Source organism: Rosa rugosa, chromosome 2 (assembly GCF_958449725.1).
Source record: "Rosa rugosa chromosome 2, drRosRugo1.1, whole genome shotgun sequence".
Lineage (NCBI taxonomy): Eukaryota > Viridiplantae > Streptophyta > Magnoliopsida > Rosales > Rosaceae > Rosa > Rosa rugosa.
The window spans coordinates 21,328,759-21,336,080 of NC_084821.1; the positions used below are offsets into that span (position 1 = coordinate 21,328,759).

At 37.6% G+C, this 7,322-nt stretch overlaps 1 long non-coding RNA gene across 1 annotated transcript; it reads right to left on the reverse strand.

The window, feature by feature from the left end:
• Window positions 1-1,594: 1,594 nt before the first annotated feature.
• Window positions 1,595-3,599, reverse strand: LOC133731635 (uncharacterized). Its single transcript, XR_009856748.1, has 2 exons — window positions 3,452-3,599; window positions 1,595-1,762 (listed from the first exon to the last, which is right to left on the reverse strand). It is a non-coding gene; the product is annotated as an uncharacterized LOC133731635 (long non-coding RNA).
• Between the last annotated feature and the right edge of the window lie 3,723 nt (window positions 3,600-7,322).

Consider the following 7,322-nt stretch of genomic DNA (forward strand, 5'->3'; position numbering starts at 1 on the left):
GAAATATAAAAAATGAGAGGTTGATATGCTCTTAAATCCTGAATCTCATGGATATTTTTAGTGATGACAAATCAGCTACCAGCGAAAACTGCGCTGTTTCGTGGTTCGCTGTGTATTTTTTTTTTACCAAAATTGTGTTGTAAGATGATCAGCTTGAATCTGCATCACTCGCTGTCTTTCAAGGATTATTTGAGGTTAGAGACATTATAGTTCTCATTGACATATGTTATCACTCGTAGGGAGAAAGATAAGTTTCAGGTTTCATGATGTGGACCATTAAACATATGCAAAAAGAATCATTTTTTATTCTAATAAATTTTATAGCAAATTACACACAAGTGTCGTGGTTTTTCAAAACTTATATTATTAATTAAGTCATCATATATTTTTATCTCTTAAAAAGTCACCAAAATATAAGAAATATCATATTTATAAAAATACATTTTACTTTTCATGATTTACGAAAAAGCCACTGTATCTTAATAGCTATTGTCATTAATTGAAAAGTTACTACATATTGATGATGAATAGTTACTCTGAAGAACCAAAAAGATACTGTCAATGAACTGAAAAACTATTGTCATTATTCATGAAAGTTACTTTCGTTCGTTGGAAAAGTCATTACCATCATTCAAAAAGCTACTACCCCACAATGAAAAATTATTGCCAACAAACTAAAATGTTACTGTCATTCTCCAAAAAAACTACTATCATTCACGGTAATATTTTGAAAAGCTATATATTGGCATATTTCCAAAAGCTATTGTCGATGTACCATAAAACTAGTTATAACAAATTACTTATGCATATGAGTGTCTTTTTCAGACTTGTATTATCAATTAAGCCATCATATATTTTTATCACTAAGTGTTGATGAATGATAATAACTAGTTTGAAAAATAACAATAACTTTTTGATTCGTCAATAGTAGCTTTGGGTTATTCGATAGTAGTCTTGATATTAGTTGGAAGTAACTTTTTTGTTCGTTGGTAGTAGCTTTACAATTGATGACAAAAGTTGTCTCGACACAGTGACAATTTTGAAAATAATGACTATTAAAAATTGGGAGAATTTTTCAAACAGTACCTGAACTAAAGGTCACTGTGAATTAACGTGCCTCACTTTACACTAACTACACTTTGGTACCTGAACTATAAAACCCGACTACATTTAAATACACGCCGTCAATAACTCTGTTAGTCTTATGTAATTTTTCATTTTTCAAAGGGTAGTTTGGTATTTTCCCTCTCTCTCTCTCTCTCTCTCTCTCTCTCTCTCTGTGGATGGAATCTTGGGCCTGCTGGACCGGCTCCTCTTCCTCAGCCGCGGCTAAACCGTTTTCAGCGGCTCGCCAGCTCAGCTTCCCTCGTACTTCGCCGACTTTGGGCAGCCCATACCCGATTCCGAAAACAAAACCGAGTTTGCTCTGGACCTGATTCGAGAACTGGAAGGCTCCCCCGGCGGGACCCAATCCCTCTGTCACGCCCCCAAATCCAAGGCCAATATTGTACTGAAATATGGCTCGTGAATTTGTGACGTGAGTCAAAACGAATAAAATTTTCTTCTTGAATAAATCAATAGGAAGTAAAAGAAATTATATACATATCTGAATAATACTTTTATTAGAAATTGAAATTATTATTTTTACAACACTAAAGCTGAACAAAATATATTACATTATTTCTTTTGAGAAAGCAGTAGAAAATAAAACATTCATTTATTTAGAGAATCACCCCATTCTCCCCAAGCGTCTAATCGCTACCTGAAAACAAGAAGGTGTAGCATCATGAGCAACACAAGCCCAGTAAGTACACAACATACATTCTTATATTAATGTGTCTTATAGGAAATCAAAGTGAATAACCAAGTAAAAATGTACCGGGAACCATTTATATGTTCATACGAATTCTTAAATATGTATATGTATACACACAATACACACACATATATACAAATATATTCATCCGTGTGAATGGTTTATAATAAATCATATAGTCACATCTCCTTATTGAACCAACAATATATTGCAGCATTAATATGTGAAATAACCTCAAAGAAATGCATGCTCAATTCTCTTTTTCACTTATCATCGTAACATATTAATAATATATCGCAGACAGATATTTGATCGAAATAATATAAGTACACTTCTCTTCTTAGTGAATTTTCGGATTAACTGGCCGGTAATAAATCATAAATACAAGTGCTAGGGTCCAACGTACTATACCCAAAGCACGAGTAAGCCAGGTTGACTGGTAACAAATCATAAATCCACGTGCTAGGGTCCATAATACCAAAGCACGGGTAAGCCGCAGCATACAAAGGACAAATCCAAAGTATGTATACTCAAGGAGAACACCTCTTTCCTAAGAGTATAATAGTGCACTATCTGTAGGGACTAGGGCCCAGGCTAACTCCTCATAACACCAAAACACATTTACCAGTAATTCACTTAAGCACGGGGTAATACTAATCACTCGGCTTCACAATTGTACTTTTCAAACATAATCAAATCCTCAAAATACAATCTTTATGAATTATAGATCGTAATATATATGTATATGTACACCCACATAAAGAGACATATACTTAGGAATAATCTCATATGAAAACATATGTAACATAATTGTATAACACAATTAAGTAAATTCACTAGCAAACAACATAATTACAAATAAGCTTATACATAATTGAAATCAAGTAAAATATGTAATAATAAAGCACAAGCATTAAATGAATAACTATACACAATTGAAGAAAATTATATTATAGTTAGTATTTCAGTTCTTATGTCCAAATCCATTGAAGTTCATCAACCGTGTTCATGTTTCTCCGATTAGAGTCATCAAACTTCAAGATGTGTTATATTGTCCATCACAAGTCCGAATTAGTCAAATGAGTACACCATTTCAAAGGGTTTTTCACAAGGAATTCAATGGAATAAGTCATGTAGTCCAGATCAGAGGGATATAGTCCAGAAATGGTGAAGAACCATAACAGTGCAGAAACCGATATTTTTGTTACTGACCTTTGGTGTTTAAGTCTTTACGTTCCGTGTATTTTACCATTAATTCTCAAACTCTTCAGATCACAAGTAGAGGTCCTAAGCTTCAAATTGATATAAAGTTTGTAGAAAATGATTAAGGAATGAGGGAGATATGAATTTTTGAAGTTGTAGTGGCTGTATGAGATTTCCAGCGAGTTTAAAAGTTGAAAACTTTGATTAGCCATAACTTCTTCATTTCTTAACCTTTTTTAGTGATTCAAAAGCCTAAACTGAAGAACTTTTGATGAGGAATTTAATACTGTAAATATTTTTAACAAAACAGACTTTGTTATATACGAAAATACAGGTTTGCAGCAAAGCAGATCCTTTTCCATTTTATCATTGATTATGTAGTTTGATAAATCTTAAAGACAAAAGAATATAGAAATGTATTCATGTACTTACTTAAGAAACTCAGAAGGTGAGGTGAAGATTTTGGTCTTGAAACCAAGATTGGACTTCTTTGAGAAAAACAAAAGGGAGCTTCTTAAGAGAAAAATGATGAAGGATTAGTGAGGTGAGTTTTCTCTACAACTAAGGCTTCCTAATCAGTTTTGCACTTGATCTTAAGGCTTGAAGGAAAAATGATTCAGATCCATGTTTATAAAGGCTAGAAAGATGCATAAAATAAGTAAGTGACTAATCCACTTGTGAGGTTAAATGATTAAAGGAAAAGATAAAATAAAAAAATAATAATAAAAGAAAGAAAGCATAAATCAGATCATAAAACATAAATCCACTTGCTATATATATATATATATATATGACATTATATATATGTATGTATGTTTGTAAACACACACATCCATAAACATATAGATACACATTTACCTAATTGATAAGTAAAGAACTTTAGTGCTTTCTTAAGGTAAAAAGAAAATATCAATAATTAGTACTAAAATGACATGCATCATAAAAATAATATGGATGAGAGTCTTGAGCTTAATAACAAAGTAAGACATTTCGAATATAACTAATAATATAGTACTCTATAGTTGACACTAATTTTCGGGTTATTACACCCTCATCGAGTTCAACACGCGGTCCTGGCAGACCATGAAGCACAGCGCTCACTACCGCTCCGCCATCGACATACGACACGTGGTTCCTCTCCAAGAAGCCATCTCCGCCAGCATTTCCTGAGGCAAGCTCGTCTCCAGCGCCACCAACAACGACGCCAGCCCCAACTCCATGGTTCCACCTTCGCCACATCTGGATCGAAATCGCCGTCCTCGCGAAACACTCCATGAAAAACTCGAGACGAATGTCAAAGCTGTTCAGAATCCGGCTTGGCGCCGTTGTGGTCACCGGGTTCATCCTCGCCACCATGTTCTGGAACATGGCGTCCAAAATTCCGTTTGCCCCAAAAGTGTACCCATATGAGAATCTTCGAGTGGAGCTCGGCGGAGAACCATAGAGGGATATTGGGTTTCTTCTAATTGTGTGCTAATTCTTGTTTCAGATGTATTTTTCTGCATTTCCCTTGTTTGATATAGCTCTAAATAATGTTCTGTACCCCAAAACTGTGAGCATTGTATGTTTTGGATGATACCATCTTGATTGTGAGCAGAAGCAGTTCTAATCTAGGCTCTCAAAACAGAAAAGGAGCAGAAGCAGCAAGCAAAAACCTACAATTTTATCCATGAAAATGGAGAAGATGTAGGAGTTGCAGACGGAAGAGAGAGAAATAGATGAAGAAGAAGAGAATAGTCAAAGAGAAATACAGAGAGATGGGTATCCAGAGTAGAAGAGAAAGAGAGAGAGAGAGCTGGGTGTCTAGAATAGGAGAGAAAGATATTGGTGTATGGATCGGAGTAAAAATCCAAAAAGACAACTTTACCCTTGAAAATATGTCAGGTGGCATGGCTATTAACGGAGTTATTGACGGCGTGTATTTAAATGTAGTCGGGTTTTATAGTCCAGGTACCAAAGTGTAGTTAGTGTAAAGTGAGGCACGTTAATTCACAGTGACCTTTAGTTCAGGTACTGTTTGAAAAATTCTCCCTTAAAAATGTGGTGGTATTTTTGTAATTATTGATATTTCTTGGAGATTAATAATGTTGAGTGTTCTTATATGTCATTGGTCTGAGATTTTAAGGGTGTGAGATGTGGCTATTGTCACCTTACTAATTATTTTTTACTTCCTTAAAATCTAGCATATCCCTAAACTTAGAATAAGCTACCTAGAAAACCCCTAGCACACCCACATTTTAAGATTACGCCCTAAACCAAAAAAGCTAGTGCCCCGAAGGAAAATAAATGGACAATAGAGCAACTAATTTCTTTGTGTCGACCTTTTCTACTTAAACAGAAATAGAGGAAGTCATAGCTTCCTCAATTAAGGGACTAGAGTTCACCACTTCTGGTTCTTGCTAAAGCATTTTTAGAAAATAGTTTCTCCCTTTGAGCTTTTTACGAGACTATTTTTCCTTCGATTTTGGATTACTATCCAACTTGGGATTGTTCTTTCTCCCCTTAGGCCGACCAAGCTGCTTCTTCTTCCGTGAGATAGTTAATCTTCCTTGCTTCTGAGGAATAGCTAGAGTCAAATCTTCATTCACAACTAAAGTCGGAGCTGGCAAAGCAAGAAGGCGCTTACCTGGCCAAATCAAATCAATAGCAGCCTGATGCTTATGTCCACTCAAGGGCACAACAACCTCATTAGCAATAGTACCCTTTTCCAACACCACCAATTAAAAATTGTATAACCTTATCAGCGAGAACCTCCCCACCGTAAACATGTTACCTATGATCGGTTTTGTCGTAGATGGAGCCAAACCAAGCCCTCAAAGGCGTGCCGCCATAAGATCTGACTTTTCTAGATAAAAAATTATTACATTGTTGGTGCCAATTTCGGCATTAACGAGTCAACGGAAGTTCCGTTGAAATTCAAGTGTAAAGTGGTGGGGTTGCTTTCTTGAAGTGGGCCTATCTCTTGCTTCGATTAGTTTGATTACATATGTGGCCTTGGTCGTCCACCTCTTGTGACTGAAGGTATGGCTTCGGGCTTCCTTCACCTGATGTTGGGCGTCCAAGCTCCTTTGTTGGGTGAAACTGATAGTTTCACCTCGGGCTTCATTCACCTGATATTGGGCTTCCACGCTCTTTTGTTGGGTGAAACTGATAGTTTGGCCTTAGGCTTCCTTCGCCTGACGTTGGCCCTCCACGCTTCTTTGTTGAGTGAAACTAATAGTCTCGCCTTAGACTTCATTCGCCTGATGTTGGGCCTCCACGCTCCTTTGTTGGGTGAAACTGATAGTCTCGCCAGGGGCTTCCTTCAGCTGATGTTGGGTCTCCACGCTCCTTTGTTTGGTGAAACCGATAGTTTGGCCTCCGGCTTCCTTCGCTTGATGTTGGGCCTCCATGCTCTTTTGTTGGGTGAAACTGATAGTTTTGCCTCAGACTTCCTACGCCTGATGTTGGGCCTCCACGCTCATTTGTTGGGTGAAACTGATAGCCTCGCCTCAGACTTCCTTCACCTAATGTTGGGTGTCCACCGCCTCCATTTGGAAGAGCTTCATTGCATAGATACTTTGGCATAGTGTTGGGACTGAAGAGAGAGCTGAAGTCCCCTCCTCAGCCTTCTGAAGGCTGAGTATGTATAGGGGAAGGTTGGTTGAGATGGAAAGGGAAAAGTATGGGTTCTTCCCTAAAATCGGGGTGTCAACCCATACTTTCTGCTTGCTGACACTCCGAGGGATGGCTTTGACGGAGTTGGTGACAGGTGTCACCACCATGTGGTCTGATATGGTTGGTGAAGGGTCAAGAGATAGGTGTCGCCTATCCAAGCTTTCCTTTTCCTGGAATTACTCTTAGACCATGCCTAAGAGCCATGCTTCGTGTCAGAACTTGACACTTGGCATGGTTGGTGAGATTTTGCCTTAATTGGTGCTGCATGTCTCTTTATGACGACAACATGTGCGTGATCCTGGAGGTTGAGGCTTTAGCCTTGGAGCTCATGGTCATGATCCTTAGAGGTTGAGGCTCCTAAGCTTGGGGGTCAAACTCTTGGTCTTGGGGGGTTGAGACTCTTGATTCCTTTGGACTATGCTTTTCTAGTACTAAGGTCATGATATGCTTTTGCCTTGTCATCCAAGGTGGTGAGTCGATCACATGGTGACCGTCCAAGACTTAAGAGTTGGAGATCCAAGGTTGAAGACTTGGAGTACCAAAATTAGGCATCTCACTAGTCATGGCATGGACTCATGGTTATTTCTATCTTAGGATTATCTTTTCTTTCTCGATGAAAGGTTTGAGTTCGTTGAAAGGTCAGAGT